Raw genomic sequence first — 17,446 nt, 5'->3', positions numbered from 1 at the left:
TTGGACCTCGAAGATCCATCAAACTTTCTTTTCTCACCAACCTCTGCCCTCTCCTGACCCCTTTCCTTTAACTGGGTTTCCATGTTTTTAGCTGCTCGGACTGCTGTCTTTAGAGTAGTTGCCTTCTTGACCGTTGGGCCAAAGTGGGCTGGCAGTCCGTTTGCAAACCTCTCAATTTTTAAGAGTTCAGTTGGCACTAAGTATGGAAATAACTTCTTCTTTTCGTTAAACGCAGTAGTATAGTCGTCAATGCTCTTTTTCCCTTTCTTCAAGTTCTAAAATTCATTGTTTAGATCAATCAAATCTATCTTTGAGTAGTACTGCATCTTTAACTACTCCAAGAACATTTCCCAAGACATTTTCAGGTCTTCTCCATGTGGCATCGTGTCTTCCAATAACTTCCACCAGCTTAAAACTCCGGTCTTCAGTTGTCTGACCGCAAAACAGATTTCTGCTTGTCGCTACAGTTGCAACTTTCAAATACCATCTCCATTTCGGAGATCCAGTCCATAATATCAACAGGTTTTGGGCTTCCGGCAAGACTTGGCAGTTTGGCGCCCAAGAAATTCTTATACATACGCACATCTCTATTTATTTTCCCCTCCGGGTTATTCCTTTCTGCCACTGGGGGTTCTGCTTGACCGACAATCCTACTATCGTCCCCTTCTTCTGACTGTCTACAATTTAGTTCAGGTTGTTCGTCAGGCATTGAGGGTTCATCCCTATTATTCAGCAACAATTGTCTCATCTCTTCCCTTTGTTCGGCCATCATAGCCCGAATCATGGCTTGTACTCCAGCCATTGTAATTGGTTCTGGTGCAGCTTCTACAATAGGCATCTGTTCCATCACTTGGGGTTGAGGTTGCTGATTTCTATTTGCATTTCCATCTCCACTTCGAGTTCTTTCCATTATAATCTATATACCAAATAAGGCGAATTTAGATATTTATTCACGATATATTTTTAACTTCTCCTTATCACTCCGAAACGTTTACATGCTAGTTTTAATATCGTAGTTATACGCTTAGAATCCTAAACACATAAGGTTTCCAGATCCTGTCGGCAACAGACCATAGATCCGAACAAATAATGGCATATATGTCAAACATATAGCATTTAGCACATAAAAGTATTTTAGGCATCTTTCCTAAAATATACTCGTGCTCGTGTCTAAAATATGGTAGACACTCATCTCACGATCATCACTTAGCATTCTAAGTTTAAGTCTAGAAATCCTACAAATTCCTAGTTCGCTTAAACTAATGCTCTGATACCAACTGTGACATCCCCAAATTTCTCGGCCAGAAAAAACCGATTTAGTTTATGCTTTTAAAATAAGATCAGAGTAACCTTCCAAAAGACGTTGCAAAATTTGTCCCCAAAACAAAATTTGATAAAAATTTATCAAAGCATTTCTTAAAGAAATATATTTTCATTATATAAAAAAACCTCGGGATGTCATGTTCCGATACAGACCAAGAACATAAACAGTATATTATAAGCCTTACAACAGTTATTTACATCTACTGACCTATAATCCAAAAATCCCTCGTCATCATCCAAATTATGCTCTGGGTCCACAACCTCTAATACAGAAAGTTGAGTGGGTCTGGCTTGGGAGCCTGGTGAGCATATAGGGTTTTCAACCCACAAATAATAATAAATTTATTAATTTCATCAACCAACAATAAATTTATTAATCTCATCAACCAAAAGTAACCCTGATTACTCGTTCCCGTTATCCTCACTTTACATCCCTAAACACCTATCATAAGGGACCTAGCCTAAGGATTTTCACCGGGGTGACAACACTGCTTTAGGGATTCCTCAGCAATTTATGTCAAATAAGGCAACCATGTGGGGGATGGAGTATACCGGTGAACACTAAGTTCAAAAACACCTACAGGTTGCGAGCGTGCTAGCGTTCCACTGGACTGTCTAGAAAGGTTTGTGGTCGTCATCTATACTCCTCTAGATGACTGAAACAACAACAATATCGAGACCTCTCATCATTTTAACACACATCAACTATTTCATCTACCCATGTTTTACCCAACATATTTGTACATAAAAATACATATACAATTTAAAACTTGTATAAAACATCTATTCAACACCCATCTCAAATAAACAAACAATATAATTACACATAGCACGTATTTTATAGAAAATACTTCATATCTATGTGTAAGATGAAAGTGACTATACACTCACTTGATAAGACGGTGATTGGACAACACTTCGTCCCTTAAAACAATCTCTTTCGATGAAACCGAGATGTTTTCTCAAAAACCGGGCTTCACGCGGGCAGAGTTTTGTCTCGAAAAACTCTTTTCTCGGGATCTTCGGGCTTTCCGGGGCTTGCTTACAATGCTAGGATGATATTCTAGGCTTGGGGGGTTTTAGTGTTGCTTGGAAGAGAGTAGAAGGGTGAAAGAAGTAAAATTTTCTAAACAAAATCGGGCAACATCGCATCCTATTTATAAGGGACCGAAGCACCAAATTACGCTGGGCGTAATTCTTCGGTACGCGGGGCGTACTGCCTCGCAAATCTCTTCGCTAGGCATAACTTCGTACGTTGGGCGTACGAAGTGGATCAAATCGGACGTGTCAAGGCTATGACACGTGTCTCTCATGCGAAGGAGTAGGGGAGGTGACAGACTCCAGATCACTTACACGAGTACGTTGGGCGTACTCCTTCGGACCAGCCTCGAAGTTTGTGCCCAAAACTTCAAAAAATCATAACTTTCGCATACGAACTCCGTTTTTTACTTTCTTTATATCCACGTGTAGGTGAAATTATGCTCTACAACTTTCGTTTAGACTCCGTCGGTTAATTTTGATTTTATTTTTGAAGTTATATTTTTAACAGGCTGGGACAGGAAAAGTCCGTTAAAAATTCATAACTTCTTCATCTGACGTCTGTTTTCGTCTGTCTTTTTACCGTTGAACTACTATCAACAAGATCTTCGATTTTTGTTTAGGTTGTTTCGGCTAAAAATCACTCAATCTAAAAGTCGAGTTTCGGGTTGCATATTGCTATGCCAAATCTTATAAAATTCATAACTTCCTCATACGAAGTCAGATTTGGACATTCTTTTGATGCACGCTCTCTGTTTAACGTATACTATGACTTTCATTTAGATCACTAAGGCTAAAAAACACTTTATCGTAAAATCACTTTTTACATCACACATCGTCGTGTCGGTTCTGTTGCGAAACTTCGACAGGTCATAACTTCCTCGTTATAACTCGGATTTCGGTATTCTTTAAATCTCTGGAATCCTTGTTTCAACCACTACAACTTTCTTCACAGATATCGGGTTTATCTAACATTTATTTTTAACGCTTATTTTTATCCTTAACTTATTAAATCATAATAATTAAGTATAAAACACATAATACTCAAATAATACATCTTATTATTTCAAAACAAATTACGAAGGTTGGCCTAGACTATTACATCAACATTAATGCCTAGCCTAGAAACACAGGCGTTACAACCAGCAACTTTCGAAGAGCCCATGCCAACACCCCTTTCTCCCCTTGCACCACATGAGACACATGTGGGACATCAATGGGCATCAGGTTCACCAAACATAACAACATAGCAATTTCAGCTTTAAGATTAGTTTCAAAAGAAGAAAATAGCTTCGAAAGAGACTCCTGTGAAACTGAAGATGAAGGAGAAACATCAAGCTTTGACAAAGATTTTTTCAAACTTCCCAATAACTCTCCCATCATGGAAAAACCTTTCGAATCAGACTCTGATTTTGTATGGACCTTGTGAGAAGATAATTATAAAACTCAAAAATCTTCTTCACAGCATCAGCAATTATATCAACCTTAGTATGAAGATTGGATTAATTCAGATCAAGGTTAGAAACCTCCTTCGTCATCTCTTTACGGATCTATTCAATTTTGAAATTAACATCCTCCTTTACTTTCTTAACAGCTTCAACAAAGAGAATATGTCTTTCTTTGGAAACAGCTCACAAACCCTTGACCTCATGTTTAAAAGAATCAGACTGACGCTTCAAACTCTCCTCATGTTTCGTTTCAATCTGCTCCATGACGGTTTTCAAATAGAATTCTTGAGCTTTAAACATGACATCAACTTCAATCCTAGATACACTATTTCTACTCCCAGCATCAGCTTGAAGCTGTAGTAAAGAATTCAACTCTCGATTGAGGATCTTAAACTGCTTACCTGACATAAGCATATGATTTGGAATATTTTCCTCTTCCGGATCGAATTGTATATCATCAAAAGAGACCATATAATCATCATCATATTGTCCAACCTCCAAAGTAGATTTTAGACCATCAGTTGATTGAGAAGGAGACAAAGAAGTGATTGGTTGATTGAGAATGTGTTGATAAGTGGGTTAAGTAGTAGAAGTAGGTAAAGATGTAGGAGTGGGTGAGTGAGTGAGTGAAATGGTGGTAACAAAGTGGAAGTATCAATAGTAGTAGTTTTGAATGTAGATGAAATAATGATGGAAACAGGAACAAATGAAGTAGAGACATTCGAAATACCTTGGGCTTCATGGGTCGACACCCCATAACCCATGCTGACATTTGTGTCCATATTAGATATGTCCACAGTGATACCTGAAGTTCGCACCTCCTCTGTAATGGACTTATCAATCGAAACTTCGGGTGGTATGACCTAAGTCTGATCAGGGATGGAAAAAGTAGATGAATCACCAATTCAATACCAATTCAATAATATGATTTGTTAATGAATATATTATTCATAAAATATATTAATAAATCACAAATAACCTCTTTCTCAAATATCCATCCTATCAAGTGTGACAACCCGAAATTTCTATCTTGTAAAGCCATTCAATTCAATCAAAAGTCAGACTTGTTTCTGCTTTCTTCTAGCAGTGTTAAGGGTCTGTTAAAGTGTTCTAATCCTAGTACATTCAAGGATTAAGTGTTAGGAAGTATCTACGAGAGTTCATTGTGCAACATTCAAGCCGGAAAACTCCAACACTGGGAATTTACGGCCGTAAACTAGTGATTACGGCCGTAATCTCTTGCTTGGCCGTGAACTCCACCCTTATGTATGATATTCCTTCATTTTTCATCATTTCTCACACTCTCAACTCAATAACACTCAATTCTCTCTCAAGTATCAACAAGAACACTTCTATTTCTCGTCAAATTTGTAAGTGAATCTATGTTAGTTGATGTCCTTCTTAATCTAGTGAAACCCCTTGATAACATCCTTGAATTCATCACTTTTCGTTCAAATCTTCATCCTTTCACCAAGAACACCAAGAACACCTACTAGTTTCTTTGGGCCGTGAACACCCCTTCAAGCTTCTAAATCGTAAGTATCCTTTCCATGTACATGATATTCATTAGAAGCTCTAGAAATACGTCCAAGAATCAACCATTTTAGCTTGAACACCAAGAGTTTATGGCCATGACATCTCCCTTGGCCGTAAACCCTTCTCATGATCTTCTTAGGCCGTAATCATCAATGGTCGTGAACCACATGGTCGTAAACACCCATGGCCGTTAACACCTTGGCCGTGAACACACTCAAGTGTGGCCGTGAACTCCCTTAACCCATTCATATGTGATTGATACACTCCATTTTGAGTGATTCCTAGTTCCTAGGGATGTTTCCAATTCATGATTAGTTGTTATATACACTAATTATATACATATATGTGTGATTATATGCTTATTAGGATCTGTTTGTGCTCGGGACTTCACTTGACACTTAGCATCCTATATCAATCTTACATTTGAATCACTTACTACAGGTGAGTTCATACCCCTGTATTTTCATAGTTTTTACTGTTTTAAGGGGGGGGGGGGGGGGAATACAGGTCTAACACAAAGATTTTGTGTTACAAACAAAAGGTTTCAAATATCTTATCAAAATGGATTTCAGTTATCATCAATTCAATTGGTTTTCAAAGATTATGTTAAAATGACATTAAGTCACTAAAAGTATTTCAAAATATTAAACTTCTTTTAAAATGTTTCTTTTTATAAACTTATATTTTTCCCCAGAAATCATATATATATATATATATATATATATATATATATATATATATATATATATATATATATATATATATATATATATATATATATATAAGATTTAAAAGGCTTGCGACTGATAACCCACTTTGGTTCCTTTTCCTTGTTTGGATGTGGGATTATAAGTATCAGTTATTTGTCCGAGTGTCATTTAAATTTTACTTATATATATTTGTATATGTATATAAGTATAAAAGTTAGTTCATTAAGTTCAATTACCCTTTGTAACATGTTGAGCAAGAGGTTGCATTCATGAATACTCGGTATCAATTCAGAAAGTACAAATAAATTATAATGTGTATAATTTATGAATCACAGAACTTTAATTCACGATTCAAGTATACTAAAGTACATTGTTTTACAAGAACAAAGGTTTGATTCAAAACTAATCAAGAGTATACACCTTTCATATACATGTTAAGAATACTACTTCAAGAACATATTGTCAATAATTTATTTGAGAATGATTGGGTTTTCATAACTAATATACATGTAACGTTTATAAGCTTTTTATGAGTCATTTGATACAGGTTGTTTAATTTAATTTAAAAAATATAGTTAAAGTCCTGACATTATAACCAGAATCTCTATTCGGGGATCGAAACAATGTGTGTATAGATCTATATTGGGATTGACAACCCCGCACTTAGACTGCTAGCTACAGTCAGGCATACACGCCTACAAGTGACAGTTGTTATCAACAACTTTCAACGCCTTCAATGCGTTGGGTCAGGCCATTTAGTCAGTATGGTTATAATAACTCATATAAAAGATATTAACAATACGTTAGTGTATAATTAACTAACATAAGTACATATTCAAAGTACAAGTTTTACAAGATACAATTTACAGTATTACATTACAGTTTGCAATAACAGCTGGTGGAACACGACATACTCTCGGTTACAAGTTTTACAAAAGGAATAGAAATACAGAACATTAATTTACAAACAGAACGGTTTTATGTGATTAAAACTACTTTTCATATACAGCAGAAAATATAGGATTTTCTGGAACTGTTTACATATTCAAAGAAACAGAAAACATTCTTTCAAACATAAACACTTATGCACTCACTCAACTTTATGTTGATACTCTCTTTTCAAATTACTTGTATTCTCAGGGAATCAGTAGACAGGTACTCCCCGAGCTTTTGAGAAGATGGATCTATTTTAAATCTTGTCTTCTTCTTTTGTATAACTATTTTGGTTTCAATATACAATGATGAAACACATTTAAATACTATTACTTTTTAAATACAATGGTTGCTTGTACTTTGATTACTATAATGTATGTTTTGTGATAATACAAATGAAGTCATTCACTCCCGGACGTTTCCGCCGTCTGCTTTGGGGGTGTGACAGATTGGTATCAGAGCATTGTTTATAGTGAACTCAGTATATCAATCCATAAAATATATACAAACTATAAATACATTTGGGGCTGAGAGCTCTGACTACAAGTATAATTTTTAAATTTTTAAGTGTTTTACAAGAAGTATACTAACACTCATACCTACAAGTACAGTATCACAATCATAAGAACTTAAAAGTATTTGGATGTTGAACATTATAGTCAAACCTGGGCAGTTATGTAATCATATATGGGAGTAATATAGCCTGATCAACTATATTGATTTGAGATATGACCAACATGTGTTTGGGAGTGATAGTAGTCTTGCGACATGTCTAAAACTTACCAACCATACATATTTAGAAGAACTATAGAACAAAAAATAAAGATTAAAATACTATAGGAGTATTTTAGGCACTATATACTAATAACAAATATGTGAAAACAAAAGAACCATTGTAGGTAGAATTATAAATATTAAGGGTATATTACAGTTATATATAATTAAAGTTATATAGACTTAGAATATGTGATCTAGCTTCATTTCTTGTTCCTTGTTTGGTTGTGGATTTAGAGCCAAATCATATAATCGAAGGTCGATTATACCCAAGTTATATATAATTAGTATACACTTTATAGTTATAGTAATACCTAGAACAAGTCATACATAATACATTACTTGTTAACTGTAAGTCTCTCTCGTAGAAACTTGTATTTTTAATCTATCGTTACTAACTATATTCTATATCTCCTATCCCTATTCTCGCTTAGATAACAATGGCTGGAGTTCATCTACCTGGAGACCCTTATTTTCCCAATCAAGGGCAAGATGCAGAGCTAGAAGAGAATCGTGAAATTCCCTTAGATGATGATTTTGCAGAAAATTTTCCTGGAGACATTGATTCTGAATCAGAAGCCTATAATCCACCACCAGTTGCCCAGAATCCCAATCCACGACAAAATTTCCAAGGCTCGACGCCTTCGTGGGCTGAGAACTTGGGTAGGTGGAGCCGAGAGAAAGGTCAACCTTTACCTTACAATGGAGACCGAAGCTTTTACAACCTAAGTGAGGGAGGATCTGCAGACAGAATTCTTCCTATTTTGGTTCGCCGAGTGGTTCGAAATGTTGAGCTAGGACTGACAACCATTCAACAAACTGTGGAGCTTGATGCGGACACGAATGCCAATACATATCGTATTCGTAATCTTGAACTTGCTCATAACAGAACAATGAGAGACAATAAGGGTCTGCTGCAAGAGTTAGCTGCAACTCGAGCTGAAGTCATAGAACTCCGAGCACGCCAGACAGTATATGAAAGACATCTGCTTAATGTGGAGCGTCAGTTGGCTGAGTTGCGGGTTCGCCCGACTGATGCACGTCGCCAGTAGGAGGTGCTCTACTTATCCTTTCTTTTGGTTTAAGAAATGGATTATACTCTACTCGTTCTTTGTTTACTCTTTTGGTTATAGTTAAGTCTGCAGATATGTTCTAGTGTTGTTTTTCATGTTTTTCAATACGATCGCGAAAATTTCATTTTCGGTAGGTTAGTATGATGTCGATGTTTTTTTCCCGTAATTTGGTGTATTGTAGACCTATTTAGGGTCAAGTTTTCCAGACTTTATGTATTCAATATGCCAATAAAATCGACATGCATCTTCATACTCTTTGAAAAATAACCATTCAATTTCATATTATCCTGTTGCAAGTTGTACTTGTAGTAGACTTCCATTTCCAATTCATTACAAGATTCATGTTGAACTAAATGTTTTAGTTCAGAGATATCAAATTCATATTCACTCTTGATATCTTACCATCTTTTTATCTTTTAACTTTTAGATTAAAAGATGCCTCCTCGGAGAAATCCAAGACGTAACAATGTTAATGAAGCACCGACACCACCTCCGCCACCACCTCCTCAATTCGACGCTGCTATGTTTCAAGCGGCGGTCACGGCAGCCTTTGCAGCTGCCATGTATCATATCAACACCCCTGGTGCTAGTGGTTCAGGAACTGGTGCACATCCTTCTAACCATGGCAAGAGTCATGGAAACTCGCTAGAGTGTACTTATAAAGATTTCTCGAACGCCAAACCCAGGCCCTTTAACAGGACTGGAAGAGTTATGGCGTTAAGACCGTGGATTGAAAAGACAGAAGCAATTTTCGAAATCTGCTCCTGTCCAGAGAGCAGCAAAGTCAAATTCGCTGTTTGTACCTTTTTGGATAGATCCCTAACATGGTGGAACGACCATGTTAAGTCACTGACTCCCGTAGTGGCTAACTCTATAAGCTAGGAGAACCTAAAAACTATGCTGATGCGGGAATACTGTCCGCGAGGAGAAATTCAGAAACTCGAGCAAGAGCTCTGGGGTCTTATAATGGTTGGTTCGGACATAACAGCCTATACCAATAGATTCTGTGACTTGGCAATTCTTTGTCCAGAAATGGTTGCTCTGGAGAGCAAAAAGATCGAGAGATATATTTGGGGACTGTCGCCCCAGATTCAATCAAGTGTCTTAGCTTCAAGGCCTGTTACCTTTGACAGTGCCAAAGAGCTGGCACAATCTCTTATTGACCATGGAGCCCGTCAAAACTCAGTGGTTGCTGCACCAGAACAACCGAAGGGAAACAATAACAACAACAACAGCAAGAAGAAAGGTTGGAACAAGAGGAAGGGCAAGTCTTCACAAGAATCCTCAAAGAAGCAATAGGTAGTGGCCGTCAATGCTGCTACTGTAACTGCTGCTGTTGCTGCTAACCTTGCGCTAGCTAAGCCTTATGCTGGTAATCTCCCCAAGTGCAACAAGTGCAATTTTCACCATAACAGAATTTGCCGGGAAATGCAGTGTCGTAATTGCAACAGAAAAGGGCATACTGCCTGATTTTGTAGATCACCGCCCCAACCGATTAACCAAGTACCTGCCGCTGGAGTAGGTCAAGCATGCTACCAATGCGGTGATGTGGGGCATTTCAAGAGAGATTGTCCAAAAGCTGGAAATGCTGGTGGAGTTGGGAGAATTTTAGCTTTGGGTCACGAAGAAGCAGTGGCAGACCCTGTGGTGGTCACGGGCACGTTTCTTCTCAACAACACTTATGCATGCATTCTATTTGATTGTGGTGCTGAGAAGAGCTTTGTGAGCCATAATTTCAAACATTTGCTAAATCAAAACTCCCAACCACTAAATGAAACTTTCACAGTCGAAATGGCTAACGGAAAATCCGAATCCACCAATGATATATTCATAGGATGTACTCTTACCTTGAATAACTTTTCTTTCCCAATAGACCTTATGCCGGTCTCTATCAAAAGTTTCGACGTCATAATAGGTATGGATTGGTTATGCTCTAACCATGCTGACATCTTGTGTTACGAAAGAGCCATTCGTTTGAACTTGCCAACTAACGAAACTCTTGTTATCTACGGCGATAAACCCGGAACGAACCTTCAGATCATTTCTTGCATCAAGGCACAAAAGTACCTTCGCAAAGAGTACTGTGCTTTCTTAGCTCACGTGGTAGACAAAATCAAGAAGTGAAAGACATCGCAAGCATTCCTGAGGTCTGCAACTTTCCCGAAATTTTTCCCGATGACCTTCCAGGAGTGCCTCCCGAACGACAAGTCGAATTCAGAATCGACTTAATCCTCGGGGCTACCCCTGTAGCCAAATCCCCTTATCGTCTTGCACCTTCTGAAATGCAGAAATTATCCAGCCAGCTTAACGAACTCCTTAGCAAAGGTTTCATAAGACCAAGCTTCTCACCCTGGGGAGCACCGGTTTTGTTCGTAAAGAAGAAGGATGGATCATTCCGTATGTGCATAGACTACCGCGAGCTGAATAAACTTACCATCAAGAATCGATATCCTCTGCCTCGCATTGACGATCTGTTCGACCAACTTCAAGGTGCGAGCTACTTCTCAAAAATAGACTTAAGGTCCGGGTATCACCACTTACGGATTTTGGAGGAGGACATTCCCAAAACCGCGTTCAGAACTCATTATGGTCATTACGAGTTTGTAGTGATGCCATTCGGATTGACGAATGCACCTGCTGTTTTCATGGATCTAATGAACAGAGTGTGTCGTCCATTCCTGGACAAATTCGTCATAGTCTTCATTGACGGCATCCTTATCTACTCAAGAAGTGAAGAGGAACATGGCCAACATCTTCGTCAGGTATTGCAAACTCTTAGATCAGAGAAACTCTATGCGAAGTTTTCAAAGTGTGAATTTTGGATCAGGAAGGTTGACTTCCTAGGTCACGTGGTGAGTTCAGAAGGAATACATGTCGACCCTTCCAAAATAAAGGCAATTGAGAACTGGTCAACACCCAAAACACCCAAAGAAATCCGTCAATTCTTAGGTCTTACTGGCTACTATCGCAGATTCATCCAGAATTTCTCTTGAATCGCGAAACCTCTTACCACCCTGACACAAAATGGTGTAACTTTTAGCTGCGAATAAAATCAAGAAACAACATTCCAAACACTGAAGCGAGCTCTGTGTAGTGCACCGATCCTTTCTCTTCCTGAAGAGATAGAGGATTTCGTAGTGTACTGTGATGCTTCTAATCAAGGGCTTGGATGTGTTCTTATGCAAAGAGGAAAGGTTATATCCTATGCCTCAAGACAGCTTAAGACACATGAGGTCAACTATACAACACATGACCTTGAACTAGGAGCCGTGGTTTTTGCCTTGAAGATTTGGAGGAATTACCTCTATGGTACAAAGTGCACAATCTTTACTAATCATAAAAGTCTTCAACATATCTTTGATCAGAAAGAACTCAACATGAGGCAACAATGATCGGTGGAGCTAGTGAACGACTACGAATGTGAGATTCTTTATCACCATGGTAAAGCTAACGTAGTAGCTGACGCCCTTAGCAGAAAAGAATACTTGGGACGCCGAGTAAAGTCGTTGACCATGACAATCCATTCACATCTGTCCACACAGATCAGAGAGGCTCAACTCGAGGCCTTAAAACCCGAAAACATGGCAGGTGAAACCCTAAGAGGAATGGATAAGAACTTCAAAGTCAGGGATGATGGAGTCTATTGTTTCATGAACTGGATCTGCACACCAAAGTTTGGTGGTTACAGAGACGTGGTTATGAATGAAGCACACAAAACCCGATACTCCATTCATCCAGGTTCAGACAAGATGTATCTGGACCTCAAGAAACTATACTGGTGGCCTAACATGAAGGCCGGAATTGCTACCTTTGTGGGCAAGTGCCTTACTTGTGCCAAAGTCAAGGTGGAATACTAGAAACATTCAGGTTTAATGCAACAACCTGAAATCCCAGAATGGAAGTGGGAACGAATTACAATGGATTTCATAACTAAGTTACCCAAGACATCGGGTGGTTATGATGCTATTTGGGTAATCGTCGATAGATTAACCAAATCCGCACACTTCTTACCAATCAAAGAGACCAACAAGATGGAGAAGCTAACAAGAACTTACCTGAAGGAGATCGTTACACTGCATGGTGTGCCAATATCTATTATTTCAGACCGAGATAGTAGATTCACTTCTCGTTTCTGACAGTCTTTACAAAATTCTTTGGGAACTAGGCTGGACATGAGTACAGCCTACCATCCACAAAGCGGCGGACAAAGTGAGAAGACGATTCAAACTTTAGAAGACATGTTGCGAGCTTGCGTGATAGACTTTGGAAAGGCATGGTATACTCATTTACCCCTTGTTGAATTCTCTTACAACAACAGTTATCACACTAGCATAAAGGCTTCTCCTTTCGAAGCCCTCTATGGCCGCAAGTGCACATCACCTCTATGTTGGGCTGAAGTGGGTTACACGCAGCTAGCTAGAAGTCAAGTTACCGACAGTACTCTTACTGGTCCGGAAATCATTCGCGGAACTACGGAGAAAATCGTACAAATCCGGGAGCGACTTAAAGCTTCCAGAGATAGACAGAAAAGCTATGTTGACAATAGAAGAACACCTTTGGAATTCCAGGTTGGTGACCGCGTCATGTTGAAGGTCTCACCCTGGAAGGGCATGATACGCTTTGGAAAGCATGACAAGCTGAATCCAACGTACATAGGACCATTCAAGATTCTTTCTAGAATCGGTCCAGTAGCTTACAAACTCCGACTACCCCAAGGACTAAGTAACATACATCCTGTTTTCCACGTCTCTAACTTGAAAACGTGTTTATCCGATGACACTCTTGTAATCCCACTCGACGAAATTGAGATCAATGAGAGCCTCAACTTCCTGGAAGAACCAGTAGAGATCATGGACCGAGAGGTCAAGCAAATGAAGCAGAGCCGTATCCCGATAGGGAAGGTTCGCTGGAATGCAAAGCGAGGACCTGAATTCACTTGGGAGTGCGAGGATCAAATGAAAATGAAATATCTTCATCTTTTTACTTAGTTATCTGTATTTGCTTAAACTCTAATTTTGGGACGAAATTCTCTCTAACGGGGGGATGATGTGACAACCCGAAATTTCTATCTTGTAAAGCCATTCAATTCAATCAAAAGTCAGACTTCTTTTTGCTTTCTTCTTGCAGTGTTAAGGGTCTATTTGAGTGTTCTAAGCCTAGTACATTCAAGGATTAAGTGTTAGGAAGTATGTACGAGAGTTCATTGTGCAGCATTCAAGCCGGAAAACTCCAACACTTGGAGTTTACGGTCGTAAACTAGAGATTACGGCCGTAATCTCTTGCTTGGCCGTGAACTCCACCCTTATGTATGATATTCCTTCATTTTTCATCATTTCTCACACTCTCAACTCAAGAACACTCAATTCTCTCTCAAGTATCAACAAGAACACTTCTATTTATCGACAAATTTGTAAGTGAATCTTTCTATGTTAGTTGATATCCTTCTTAATCTAATGAAACCCCTTTATAACATCCTTGATTTCATCACTTTTCGTTCAAATCTTCATCCTTTCACCAAGAACACCAAGAACACCTACTAGTTTCTTTGGGTCGTGAACACCCCTTCAAGCTTCTAAATCGTAAGTATCCTTTCCATGTACTTGATATTCATTAGAAGCTCTCGAAATACGTCCAAGAATCAACCATTTTAGCTTTAACACCAATAGTTTACGGCCATGACATCTCCCTTGGCCGTAAACCCTTCTCATGATCTTATTAGGCCGTAATAATCAATGGACGTGAACCACATGGCCGTAAACACCCATGGACGTGAACACCTTGGCCGTGAACAAACTCAAGTGTGGCCGTGAACTCCCTTAACTCAATCATATGTGATTGATACACTCCATTGTGAGTGATTTCTAGTTCCTAGGGATGTTTCCAATTTATGATTAGTTGTTATATACACTAATTATATACATATATGTGTCATTATATGCTTATTAGGATCTGTTTGTGCTCGGGACTTCACCTGACACTTAGCATCCTACATCAATATTACATTCGAATCATTCACTACAGGTGAGTTCATACCCCCATATTTTCATAGTTTTTACTGTTTTAAGGGGGGGGGGGGGAGGGGAATACAAGTCTAACACAAAGATTTTGTGTTACAAACAAAAGGTTTCAAATATCTTATCAAAATGGATTTCAGTTATCATCAATTCAATTGGTTTTCAAAGTTTATGTTAAAATGACAGTAAGTCAATAAAAGTATTTCAAAATATTAAACTTCTTTTCAAATGTTTCTTTTTATAAACTTATATTTTCCCCAGAAATCATATATATATATATATATATATATATATATATATATATATATATATATATATATATATATATATATATATATATATATATAAGATTTAAAAGGCTTAGGACTGATAACCCACTTTGGTTCCTTTTCCTTGTTTGGATGTGGGATTATAAGTATCAGTTATTTGTCCGAGTGTCATTTAAATTTTACTTATATATATTTGTATATGTATATAAGTATAAAAGTTAGTTCATTAAGTTCAATTACCCTCTGTAACATGTTAAGCAAGGGGTTGCATTCATGAATACTCGGTATCAATTTAGAAAGTACCAATAAATTATAATAGGTATAATTTATGAATCACAAAACATTAATTCACGATACAAGTACACTAGAGTACATTGTTTTACAAGAACAAAGGTTTGATTCAAAACTAATCAAGAGTATACACCTTTCATATATATGTTAAGAATACTACTTCAAGAACAACCTCGCACTCAGACTGCTAGCTACAGTCAGGCATACACGCCTATGAGTGACAGTTGTTATCAAAAGCTTTCAACGCCTTCAATGTGTTGGGTCAGGCCATCTAGTCAGTATGGTGATAATAACTAATATAAAAGATATTAACAATACGTTAGTGTATAATTAAGTAAACCTAAGTACATATTCAAAGTACAAGTTTTAAAAGATACAATTTACAGTATTACATTACAATTTGCAATAACAGCTGGTGGAACCAGGCATACTCTCATTTACAAGTTTTACAAAAGGAATACAAATACAGAACATTAATTTACAAACAGAACGGTTTTATGTGATTAAAACTACTTTTCATATACAGTAGAAAATATAGGATTTTCTGGAGCTGTTTACATATTCAAAGAAACAGAAAACATTCTTTCAAACATAAACACTTATGCACTCACTCAACTTTATGTTGATACTCTATTTTCAAATTACTTGTATTCTCAGGGAATCAGTAGACAGGTACTCCCCGAGCTTTTGAGAAGATGGAGCTATTTTGAGTCTTGTCTTCTTCTTTTGTATAACTATTTTGGTTTCAATATACAATGATGAAACACATGTAAATACTATTACTTTTTAAATACAATGGTTGCTTGTACTTTGATTACTATAATGCATGTGTTGTGATACTACAAATGAAGTCATCCACTCCCGGACGTTTCAGCCGTCTGGTTTGGGGGTGTGACATCAAATTGCTCCGGTGAAGGCAACCCAAAAGGACCATGCTACTATCGGGTCAAGTAAATACCAATTATAGTTATGGGCTTAGACACCCTATCCAACAGTCTCCCACTTGGACAAGTCTAATAACTATAACGGCCAATGCAACTGCAAAATCCGATTAGCAATCGTAGCTCTCAAAAAACGCTTTCCAACTCTGATCTAGTCAATGACTCGTCCTTTAGATAAATGATCATATAATCCTTTATTCTTCAAGATATCGTGTGGACTAAGACATGGAATAAGGTGATACTCATTGTCCATCAGTTTGTTTCCCGATTTCTGATTTGTCTGGCATAGAACTTAATTAAACACATCAATTGAGTCCTGACCGGGCCCGGCACATAAGTCAAAACAAAATCATCGAGGGGCCCAAGATATCGCTTTTAATCCTCTTAGGATAAAAGGAACAAATAAACTTCGACTTATATGCTTGTACCAATTACTTGTTACTAATGCGTTTTCGTACTATCAATGCACAACCAACTCGCAATCAACAACTCATATATCTTAGTTTGAAGACTATACGATATTATCGTCTCACAATCACTCGCGATAGATTCCATGAAGTGATTCATGTGAGCGTGGGTTTAATCCAATACTCAAATTCTTATTTCAAGAGTAGTCATGAACGTTGAAGCAAACCATTATTATGTCTAAACACCTTAGACAATCTACAAGCTGATTCATGACAGTCTAACCTCATAGCTTACTTCCAAAGTATGATCGACTGTGAATGTTTTTTAATAATCATATTATTCTGGAAGTCAAAACATGCAAAAGTGAAACACAAAATAACCAATTGACAGAAGACAGTAAACTTTACTTATAAATAAAACTCTTATTACTTAATCATCAAATGTCAATTACATTTATTTATTACAAGTTTCTAACTCTCTATCTAATCACTAAAACTAATATCGTCCCTCACGACAATGCTCCTAGCATGCTGAAAATGCTTAACCCTGCTCAGTCCCTTCGTAAGGGGATCTGCTGGGTTATCCTCTGACGATACCCTCTTCACTACGAGGAGTCCCTCTTCTACTCGATGTCTTATGAAGTGATATTTTATGTCGATGTGGTTGGATCTGCCATGATCCCTTGGTT

Source organism: Lactuca virosa, chromosome 1, assembly GCF_052849685.1.
Source record: "Lactuca virosa cultivar CGN04683 chromosome 1, Lactuca_virosa_CGN04683_v6, whole genome shotgun sequence".
NCBI classification, from domain to species: Eukaryota; Viridiplantae; Streptophyta; class Magnoliopsida; order Asterales; family Asteraceae; genus Lactuca; species Lactuca virosa.
This window is presented reverse-complemented; position numbering follows the sequence as displayed.